At 59.0% G+C, this 11,309-nt stretch overlaps 1 long non-coding RNA gene across 3 annotated transcripts in view; it reads left to right on the top strand.

The window, feature by feature from the left end:
• The first annotated feature begins 1,213 nt into the window (after positions 1–1,213).
• The window catches only part of LOC137232849 (uncharacterized), a 16,604-nt gene continuing 6,508 nt past the window's right edge, over positions 1,214–11,309 (top strand). For 2 of the 3 annotated variants that reach the window (XR_010947214.1, XR_010947213.1), the window contains exons 1-2: positions 1,214–1,387; positions 2,253–3,162. This is a non-coding gene — a long non-coding RNA (uncharacterized lncRNA). The remainder of the gene's footprint in view (positions 1,388–2,252; positions 3,163–11,309) is intronic. The other variant, XR_010947212.1, reaches the window with a different exon arrangement.

The following is an 11,309-nucleotide window of genomic DNA, read 5'->3' as shown; positions in this document are numbered from 1 at the left end:
GGTAGGGCCTGCTGTGACCCTCTCCCACGACTGTGCACAGCCCTCCCAGCCCTCTCACACCCTCTGGCCCAGCCTGTCCCCCTTCAGGTGGGAGAGGGGAGAGGCTCTGGTCGGGCCCCGCCCCAGCCCGCCTGCGTCACACTTGGCCTTGTCCCTCGTCTCTGCCCCTCCCCCCCCCGCCCCCTGCCATGCAGCATCTGATGCTGCTGCCCTAGGCCGCCTCTGGTTGGGCCCACTGGCTGCTCCGCTGACGAGGGGCACGTACGCCAGGGATTCTCTGAGGGAATCACCACCTCAGCCCCCGCCCCCGTGATCCCACCGCTGTCTGCTCACTTTCCTGCCCCAGAATCCCACCCCCAGGCTTCCAAGACATGGATCCAGAGGCCCTACAGCCAGAGACCCCAGAGGGGGCCAACCCTGAGGGGGCCCTGAGAGCCGCTCAGCTAGCTGTTCCCAGAGCCCGGGAGGGGTGCTGTACGGGTGTGCGTCCGCTCCCAGAAGCCCTGGCCCCGAGCCCCAGCCGGCCCGTGTTTACCTGTGCGGCGGCGGCAGCCTCAGTGTGCCCGGCTGCTCCCTGGGGCGGTCGTTGTGAGGCCCTGTGAGGCCCCTCCTAGCTCACGCACCTGCTGTCTCAGGAGAGAAGCAGTTCGTCTCTGGATTCAAACTCAGCCACCTCTGCTTCTCCCTGTGTGACCTTGGGCAGCTGGCTTAGCCGCTCCGAGACTCAGTTTCCCCATCCATAAAATGGGGCCATAATTCACGGGGTTATTATGAGACGCCGTCAGGCGGGTTGAGGAAAGCGCACAGCACCCAGTAAGCCCTCGTCCTGAGCTGACCTGTGTCCCCCTCCCCAAGGGCTCAGGCCAAGGTCATGGCCAGTGTCCAGAGAAGCCTGGGCCCCAGGCCACCTGATCCAGTGTCTACTTGCCTGAGCAGCAGAGTCCCAGCTTGAGGTCACCTTGACCCCTGACTTACGGAGTCTCTGCCATGTGCCACGCACCCTGGTCCGCTGTGGAGAGCCGGCCAGTGGAGACTGAGACTGGGAGGGGCTGCCCCAGGTCTCCTAGGGGGTGTGTATTGGGGGAGGGGGCACGCAAAGCAGAAACATGCAGGTAGGAATTGGGGCTACTGGAGATCCGGTGCGCAGGAGTGTCCTGAGGAAGGTACGTTAGAAAGGGGGGTGGGGCGGGGTGGGGGGCGTGAGTCCCGGGAAGGTCATGGGGGGAGGGCAGGTAGTGCCTGCGCAGGGAGCTTTGAGACTGCTGGAAACGGCAAGAAGGCGGAAGAGCGATGTGCGGACCTCAGGAGAAGTCGGCGGAGGAGGTGACGTCAGCCGGGCAGGGCCTCTGCAGGTCTGCAAGCCACCGCATCGGGATTCTATTTTAAGGTGACAGGAGCCCCCGGTGGGTTCCAAGGCAGCTCAGCGGTGGGGGGCGGGGGGGCTATTTCACTGCGAGGCCCGCGGCCGGCCCCGCCCTGCCCTGGCTCTGACTCCAAGCCCACAGCTCCCGGCAAGAAGATGAAGCCGGAGGGAAGGCCTGGGGGCCGGTGGAGGGAACGGGCTGGGGTCTGGGGATGTGGGCGCGAGGTGGGGTCGGGGTGGGGCACAGGCTGGGGCCTGGGTGGGATACCAGGTGGGGACCGGGGTGCGGACACAGGCCGGGGTGCCGAGGGCGCAGCAGGGCGGTGCCGGTGCACCGGGGCAGCAGCGCGCCTGCCCGACCCGCGGGGTCCGAGCGGAGGGTCCGCGGGCCTGGGCCCGGCTCTGCCCCGTCAGCTGCAGCCCCGCAGCCCCGTGGCGGAGCGAGCGGACAGACCGAGCGCGCCGTGGCCGGTGCGACACCTCCCCCTGCCGGCCGCGCCAAGCATCGCGCCGCTCTGCGCCGGGAGGGCTGCGGGGCCGCGGGGGGCGCAGGACGTGAGACCCACGCCGGGCTGCGAGGCGAGCGCGAGGAGGAGGCGCGCCCTGTCCCCTCGGACAGCCTCTCCTGCCCTGGGTCTCGTTCCCAGCGGGGCGGGCGCGGGTCACCCAGTGGGAGTGGCGGTGCTGTCCACGCAGGCCTGCAGGCTGCACAACCTTTGAGCCTCAGTTTCCTCGTCTGTAAAAAGGGGTCATCGTACCCGCACCTGCCTTAGAGACTTCATCTCTCAGACCGTTAAACCCCCTGCCGGAAGAGTGCAAGTGCTAAATTCTCCAACAATTTCTAGACAGTTTTCGTCTAAATCTGCCTTTTTCGTTCATTTTCTCTTAGCTCTGGAGCGAAACACAAGTGACGCTGAACTGCAGAGTCTGGTACGTAAAGATCGTGCATTTTGAGAAGCAAGGACCCTCTAAAGTCAAGCAGCTTTTAGCCTATGGAAAGATGTCCGGACAGCTAAACGTTTAAAATGCACTTAAAGCAAAAGGAAAAAAAAAGTCAAAAGATAAATGTCAAACTGGCGGAAGTGTTTGCAACTCACCTCACAGAAGTCTTATATGGGAATCAGCATACTTTCCCTGTAAGGAGCCACGTGGTAGATACTGTCCGCTTCCAGGCCACAGGCTCTACTCAGCTGTGCTCCAGGGGAATTTTATTTATTAAAAGCATAATAAGCCAGTGGGCCTGATTTAGCCCACAGGCCATAGTCCGGTCTCATTTAACCAATATATGAAGAGGTCCTAGAAATCAAGAAGAGACAACCCAATAAAAAATGGGGAGAAAACATTAATAGATGGTTTTTAAAAAAAGGAAACTCAAAGGCCCTGAACCAATGTGACAAATGCCTGGCTTCACGTGTGATAAGAGAAACGGAAACAAAGGACCCAGAGATGCCCTGCTTCCCCCCAGTACGCACCTCCATCAGCTGTGCACACACCGACTTGGCGACGCCATGGGAAACAGGTCCCTGCCGTGTCGCTGGTGGGAGCACACAGCACGCACCCTCGGGAGGGGACGTTGTTTGTCCATCAGGCTTTCCCCCGGCCCAGCAACCCACGCCAACCCTGGCCCCTGCAGGCACAGCCGGGTACTATGTTGCCAAGGTTACATCAGGAGGGCCACTGCTGCTGTGTTTGTGATGGTGAAATCACAACCCACCCAGGAGCCGTATAGAAACGCTGCCTCGGACGCCCCCGGGGGAACAGTACGGAGCTGTTAACGGCAACGAGGAGAGTCCTGGCAGGTAAGGGGAAATCTACGTGCCAGTAGACATTAAGGGAAAAAACCGACGTGCAGAACTGGGTGTGGGAGTAAGAGGCCTGTTGGTGTGTGTTTGTACTTGTGTAAAGAAACACTAGAAGGATCCCTAAGAAACCGAGCAGGTGTGTAGCCGTTTGGGCAGTGGCGGTCAGGGGCAGGGAGGAGAGAGGGTACTCAGTGTTGATCATTGCACCTTTGAAGCCCTGTGAGGATGTATATTCCAGTCAGAAGTTTAAAACTCTCAAGTCAGTGCATATGGCTTTGTTGGAGCAAGGGAAAGAAGCCGAGCACAGGAGAGTGTGTACAGGACGCTACGGCTTGTGCGGGAAAGGCACGTTCCCTGATGTGTGGAGCTGCTTTGGAAGGACAACCCCTCCCCACAGGATGCTGCCGCGGTGGCCTCTGGGAGGAGCTCGGCCAGGGCTGGAGGGAGACACCCTTCACCGTTGATCCATTTGGATGGGTGGATTAGTATTTTCTTTCTTTCTTTTTACCATATACGTGTTTCGAAGTTTTCAAGTGAAAAAAAAGGAGAAGAATAAGTGATGGGAGCCCACGGGCTGCTGAAATAATTCAGCAGCTCCCCAGCACGGGCTGCACCTCGAGCTGGGCTCTCTTCTAGGGTTTGCACATGCAGAGCAAGTACCACTGCCTCCCTTTTATAGCTGCCTCCCTTTTATAGCTGCCTCCCTTTTATAGCTGAGGAGACGGAGGCCTGGAGAGTTCAGGGCCTCGTGAGGTCAGGGCCTTGCCTGGCATCACGTGCTGGCAGGCATGCTGTCCATCGAGTCCCCAAGATGCCCCCAGGCCGGGTGGAAAACAGACGCGGTCCCACCTTGCTCAGCACTGGAGTTCCCTCTGTAGAAACCTCTCAACGGGTTGCCCTACTTTCCAGGACAGGAAGCTCACCACCTTACAAGGAGGGGATTCCATGGCCAGTTGGTTCCGTTAAAAAGCTCCTCCGGGCTTCCCTGGTGGCGCAGTGGTTGAGAGTCCACCTGCCGATGCGGGGGACGCGGGTTTGTGCCCGGGTCGGGGAGGATCCCACGTGCCGCGGAGCGGCTGGGCCCGTGAGCCGTGGCCGCTGAGCCTGTGCGTCCGGAGCCTGTGCTCCGTCCGCACGCAATGGGAGAGGCCACAGCAGTGAGAGGCCCCTGTACCGCAAAAAAAAAAAAAAAAAAAAGCTCCTCCTCCCTCTGCAGTTGCGCTTCCCCGCCCCTGGCTCTGCCCTGGGGGCCACCTGCTCCTCTGTCAGGGAAGCCGCAAGGCACGTGGAGGCCAGAGCACCTGGCGCCAGGCTTCAGGCTGCGCGGTCCTGGTCGCAGTTTTGGGTGACTCCCCTTCCCTCCCAGCTCCGACGTGGATAACACGCCCCTTCCACACGGGCGCTCTGAGCTTCACGGGATGCTGCCAGCCCACAGGCAGGCTCCAGCCCGTCCCTGCTCTTTGCTGCCTGCTTTGGCCGTGTTAACCTCTGGTCTTGCCTGAAGTAGCCGAGACTGGGCATACCTCGGGGCCTTCTCAGTTACTGTTCCCGCCCTCTGGAAAGCTGTGTGTCTGCATCTTCCCAGCCCCAGCTTCAGGGCAGGAATGTGACCTCCTTGGGGAGGCCTGAGCACTCTGGCTGGCCCTCTTCCCCACCCGTTCCCTTTCCCATCTTCCTGTTTCATCCTGGAATTGTCTCGCTTATTTCTTTGTTATCTGTGTCCCCTGGCTCCGGAGGATGAGGACTTTGTGGATCCCAGTGCCTGGGACGGTGCCTGGCACGTACGTGCTGGGTGTTCATTCGATACATGAGTGCGTGGTTGAGTGCAGGACCTACCGGCTCCCGTGTGCGGGGACGAGCCGGGAGGGGCCGCGGGTCTGAGGGTCTGTTTCTGGGGTCTGTCGCCGGCCCTGCCCTTTCATCCCCTGCTCCCCTGCCCACCATGCAGGGCAGAGGTGAGGCCACGAGGCCACCCTCCCAGAGAGACATCAGGGCTCTGAATTCCATTTAAAACAGTGTAATTGCCTAATTGCTCTGCTCTTCGGTGCAGTTGGTTAACAGAAGCGGCTCTGCAGCCGCCGGGCCAGCCTAGCAGAAAATTGGCAGCTCAGCCGGAGGGAACTGGAGAGGCAGAGCCCTGGGTGGCCACTGCTCCCTGCTGCCCGCCCGCCTGGCCCCACCCGAGCTGAGCCTGGCACGGAGAGCACGTGTGGGCCCGGCGGGCGCTGCTCAGGCATCGCCATGAGCAGGTGCTCGTGCTAACGTGTTCGGACGCCCCTGCTGTGTGCTAACCTGAGACGTGTGTGCTTCCTTTTTCCTTAATGTTTCCGTCATGCTTTCGAACAGGGAGCACATGCAAATAACGTGTTGATTCAAGGTGTGGACGGGTTTGCAGCTTCCACGAGCCTCACGTTTCCACCCTGATCCCGGACACCTGTCCCCGCCCCAGACATGGGCCGCTGTGTGTCCTGCAGGTCCTCCCAGAGATGGTTTACGTTCCTGCGTGCGCGAAAACTGGTTTATACAAAGTGATCACGCACCATAAACACTGTTCTGCTTTTTTTCCCACTTACTGTATCGTGGAGTCTGTTCCTCACCCGGTGTACCTGGGGGCCCTCCCTGGTCACAGTGGCAGCAGCGTCCCCGCTGGACACCACGGCTGCCCCAGCTGCCTGCCATTAAGGCGACGTCGTGGCCTCAGTCTTTATTCACAGCTCATGGTCGCACACGGGAGGGTAGGTGTGTGCAGACGCCATGTTCATCTTCCAATTCGGGTTTGTTTTTCTCACCCACAAAGCATCACCCGCTTCCTGCAGGGACGGAAAGCCCCACAGCCCTGCTTCCTTACTGGTCCTCACTCGCTTTACACAAATGGGCTCAGGGCATTTAGACTGTTCTCAAGCTGCGGCCTCTTCTTCACGTGACGGTAAACAAGGCTGCTCTTCCCGAGGAAGGGATCCGCCTGCATTTGGTCCGAGGGCTGAGCCCATCGTGCTCTCCTGCCACGTTGGAATCCAGAGTGCTGCCAGCTTCTGAGCTGCGCTGCAGGGAAACTCCCTGAAGCTGAGTCTCGGCCCACACCCTTCATTCTGTCCTTCGGGCAGCTTCCCAGAAGTGGAATTTCTAGCTCAAGAGCTGCACATTCTTGAAATGTGTGTGTGTTTCCGTTGTGTGTCTCTGGGCCGGTGCCCGCAGGCTCATGCCTGCAGCTGCAGTGGCTTTGCACACTGGGCGTGTGTGCTTGCCCTCCACCCTGTCTCAGAACCGCTCAGAGCCGCCGCCTCTGCCCGACAGCTGGGAGAATACACCAGTGTCTCCGCCCCTGCAGCTGCCCTTCCCTCCGGACTCAGCGCTGGAGGGGCTGCAGACCTCACCCTGGCCCCTGAGCTGGGCCAGCTCTCCTCTGCCCTGGATCCTTCCGGTAACCAGGGTCAGACACCCAGCCAGACTGGCCTTAACGACACGGGGAGAAGCCCATGTCATGCAAGTCCAGGACCTCGGGCCCATGTGGATGCGAGCATTGAAAGAAGTCGTCCGGAATCTCCATCTGTCCCTTTGTTCTGGTTTGCTGTGTGCTCTCGGGCCGGCCTCCCGTGTGGAGACAGAGGCACCTGCAATGAAGGGAGGTTCTTTGAAGCTGAGCCCGAACCTCCACCACAGGCGATGCTCCCAGCCCCAGGTGCTCTCAGGCTGGATGTCTGTGCTCCAGTGAACTCCTACTCATCCTGCAAAACTTACCCAATGTCACCTCCTCAGGGCAGCCTTCCCTGGCTCCCACTGGCAAGGTTGGCCGAGGATGGCCCATCTCTGCCCTCTGAGCATCCACCGTCTATCAGTGCTCTGCTCACATCCCTTCATTCCGCGAGAGGGAACTTAGGATGAGGGTATTTTGATCACTTAAGGGATCATTTCGTTCATTCATTCATTCAACCGATACATAGTGACCACTTACCAAGGACAGGGCCTTGTGTCAGGGCCCCCAACAGAGATCGCAGTCACCACATACCATCACAAGTAGATTCAGCCCTACAAAGGCAGTGCGTGAAGGAGAGGCAGCATCATACAGTGGTGGAAAGCACAGCCTGAGCCCCATTGCCTGGATGAGAACCACAGCTCCACCACTGTCCAGTGGCAGGAGCTTGGCCAGGTCACCAAACCTCTGAGCCTCAGTTTTATCGTCTGTAAAATAGGGACAATAATAGCCCCTGGGGAATTCAATGTCTTAAGGATTAAGGGGGCCACTGGAGGTGCAGGACCTTCCAGAAGCCTGGCGCACGGAGCAGGAGCTACACACGTGGCTCTTCTGCAGACACCTGAGTGCAGCCTAAATAAAGAAAGATGACAGTACTGAATGTGCGCTAAAATTCCAAATAAAACCTTTTCAAATATGTAAATGAATCCTGAGCTGGGTCTTTTTTTTTTTTCAATTTATTTATTTATCTTTGGTCGTGTTGGGTCTTTGTTGCTGCGTGCGGGCTTTCTCTAGTTGTGGCAAGCGGGGGCTACTCTTCACTGAGGTGCGCGGGCTTCTCATGGCGGTGGCTTCTCTTGTTGCGGAGCACGGGCTCTAGGCACGCGGGCTCAATAGTTGTGGCTCGCGGGCTTAGTTGCTCCGCAGCATGTGGGATCTTCCCGGACCAGGGCTCGAACCCGTGTCCCCTGCATTGGCAGGAGGATTCTTTCTTTTTTTTTTTAACATCTTTATTGGAGTATAATTGCTTTACAATGGTGTGTTAGTTTCTGCTTTACAACAAAGTGAATCAGCTATACATACACATATGTTCCCATATCTCTTCCCTCTTGCGTCTCCCTCCCTCCCTCCCACCCTCCCTATCCCACCCCTCCAGGCGGTCACAAAGCACCGAGCTGATCTCCCTGTGCTATGCGGCTGCTTCCCACGCAGGAGGATTCTTAACCGCTGCGCCACCAGGGAAGCCCGAGCTGGGTCTTTTACACCAATATATCAGGTGTCATGCCTGAGAGGGCTAAACACAGCGCCTGACTGAGACTTTGTTTCCCGGACCAGGGCTTTGGGTTGTTGATGTTGTTGGCGGGTGAGCCCCGGCGGGAGGGGCAGCAAGAAGGGCGAGCGCGTGGAGGCCGCTGATTCTGGTGTCGGGTGGGAAGTTCCCAGGCCACGTCGCCAAGCTGAATTAGAGTTCACAGCTGGAGCCAAAATAATAGCCCATACAATTCCTGATGAATTTAACTCGATGGCTGTAAAACAAGATGACTCAGTAACCATAAACATTCAGAGCCACGAGCCATCTCCTTCCGTCCGTGTCTGGCAGGTTAGCGCTGGGAAGCTCAGAGTCACAGGGGCCCACAGACCAGGGTGCTGGAGCCCAGCCAGGGAGGTAGGCTCCAGGTGAGGCAGGTGAGGAGGGCGGGGCCTCTGGGAGCTGGGGGCAGGGACGGGGAGGGCACAGAGGGACAGAATCGGAGCTGCATTTTCAAAGAGCCTCTGGCTTCAGCCTGCAGAGGGGATGGGAGGGGTGCGGTGGTCGCGTGGACGACGCCATAGCTGGAAGTAGAATGCACGGGACCTGGTGACGGGACGGTTGTGGAGGTGAGGGGCGGGCGGTGTCAGGAGGCCCGTCAAGGCCTGGCTTCTGGAGCTGGGCGGCAGGGGTGCCCTTTGCAGTGGCGGCAGCGTGCTCTCCTTAGCAGGGCGCCAGCTGGCGTTGGGGAGGGGCATGTCACAGGTGAGCCCACCTCCCAGTTTTCTGGGGGAAAGTCCTGCTTTATACCTAGGGTCCCTGTGTAATTATGATTGTGCCTCCTTTCAAAAGGATCCCTGTTTTCCTCTGAATAATAAATAAATATAAATAAATAACAAATGGATGAATGGATGAGGGGAAGAGGTTCCTCACAGCGGCAGCAACCTGGCAGCCTGGGGTCCTGAACTAGATTCTTTTGCCATAAAGGACATGACGGGGACCATCGGCAAAGCGTGTGTGGGGTCTGAGGCTTGGACGGTGCTGTCGTAGCCGTGTGCTTTCCTGACACGAGTGCTGGCGTAGTGGTCACGCAGGAGGAGTGTCCGTTTGAGGAAAATACACAAAAAAGCGTCCGTGCCGCTGGGCGTCGTGTCGCCCGTGGCTCTCAGATGGTCCAGGGAAAGAAGTCCTCTGTTCCTTTTCCGTGCAGTCTGCACCTGAGACTCGGCGGGTAAAGGTCGCTCTTGGGAGCAGAGTCTGACCTGCACCAGGCTCCCTGACTTCCTGCCTCTGCACCCCCCGCCCCGCCCCAAGCCTCGAGAAGGATTCCCTGCTCAGACGCTCGGTGTGCCCAGAGGGACAGGATCAGAGAGGTCAGGTCTGTGACACGCCTTCAGCGCCCCCCAGCGGCCGAGGGGTCAGGCTGCGGCTGTTCTGAGAAGTGCCGAGAATTCCAGGCGCACGAACGTCCTCTGGGCCCCCCCCCCCGCCCCCCGAGCAGGGCCGGTCAGCACATCTCCGGCAGCCACGTGTGCTATCACTGTGCCACCGGCGCCCCAGGAAGTGGGGAGGAGCCACGCAGCTGCCACAGCCCCGTCGGGCCCCGCCCTGGGGTCCAGGCCGTGGGTCTGTCCCACGTCCTGAGCTGTTTGGTCTCAGGACTTCTTTACACTCAAAACCATTGAGGGCCTCGAAGAGCTTTTGTGGCTTGGAGTTTTGTCTACCAACATTTACATATTCGAAATTATATACTCAAAGTTTAATTTCAATAACAACCAAAGCACACGTGCCTTTGGCCATCAGAGCTATGACATTACCACACGCTGGTCTGGAAAGTTCTACGGTGCACTCGTGAGAGGATGAGAAAGGCTGGAACATCTCACACTCCTACGAAGATGGCTTTGACCTCAGGGACCCCTAGAAGGGTCTCAGAAGCCCTGAGGGGTGAGGACCCCAGTGTGAGAGCCCCTGGCCTGTGCCCTGATCGCCACCATCGACCACCAGGAGAAGTGTGGAGCTGCAGACGCGGATGCCCGTAACCCCAGCAGCTCCGTCCTCTGGATCCGCCCGAGAGCCCCTCGAGGGCACGTGGGAACCAGTCAGAGGTGGGGTGGGCATCGGGTTGCCGCTCGCTTCCACGGTTTGGAGACAACCTGAAAGACAGAATTGACAAGTGGACGATGCTGTGTTTACACAGCGGAGTGCTGTGGGAAGTATCAACGTAGGAGAAGTCCCCCACACAAAACTGAGTGAAAAAAATCAAGTCGGGGAAGAAGAGCTCAGAATGAAGCCGGTTGATTGACTCAAAGCACATTGTCTGCGGACACACATACGTGTGCCGCGGGGATAAACACGAAGTTCAAGATGGCGGGAAAGTGGTTACCTGGGGGTTGGGGCAGAGTCAGGAGGGAGGCGACACGGGGGCTTTCGCTGTATCCGTGATGCTCAATTCAGAAAGTTGTTTTCAAAACACCATCCAGGGACTGTGGGGAAATGGAAAACAGACGCGCTGGCGGTGCGTCACCAGCTACCGCTGGTCTTTGTGTCCCGGGGTACGTGGCGGAGACCGCCAGCTGCCTCCCTGACACCCCTTTTCTTTCTCACTGATCTATTGGGGGCAGCACGTACCAGGTCAGAAAAGAAAAGGAAACCCTGCCACGTTCAGCCTCCCTCGCGGCGCGGCGGCCACCAGGGCACACGGCGGCCATTCAGCGCAGCCTGTGGGAAGCTCCCCAGGCACAGGGGACAGTGGCAGCCCTGGCTCCCCTCCCCCACCTCTTCCCGCCCATGGGCCCCCTGTGTTTATGAGGAGGATGAGAGCCAGAGTTTGGAGTCAGATCTTAAGGGGAAGAGCAGGAATGTTCCGGAAGGCCACCCTCACCGGGGCTGTTGGATGACTCCAGGGGGGGTGCTACCACCCATGCCAGGCAGACCAACTCGGGGCAGCCCTCGGCCCCCGTCCCGGGCAGGCCCGGCCCCAGGAGGACCGTGTCTTCAGGGCCGCTCTCCAATCTTCCCGATTCGACCCCGGCCAAGTGGAACTGATGCTGCGTCCGGGGGCCTCCTGAGAGCAGCCCAGCTTTAAACGCTCTTCACGGTGGGTGGTGATTGGGTCTTGATTTGCTGAATGATTCAGCTGAGTCACCACCTGCAAACAATATGAGAAATAAAACGCTGGCCACGCTCGGGCGCCCAGCGCAGCCC

This window comes from Pseudorca crassidens, chromosome 10, assembly GCF_039906515.1.
Source record: "Pseudorca crassidens isolate mPseCra1 chromosome 10, mPseCra1.hap1, whole genome shotgun sequence".
NCBI lineage: Eukaryota > Metazoa > Chordata > Mammalia > Artiodactyla > Delphinidae > Pseudorca > Pseudorca crassidens.
Note: the sequence above shows the minus strand (reverse complement) of the source record. Positions and strands in the feature narration are given on the sequence as shown.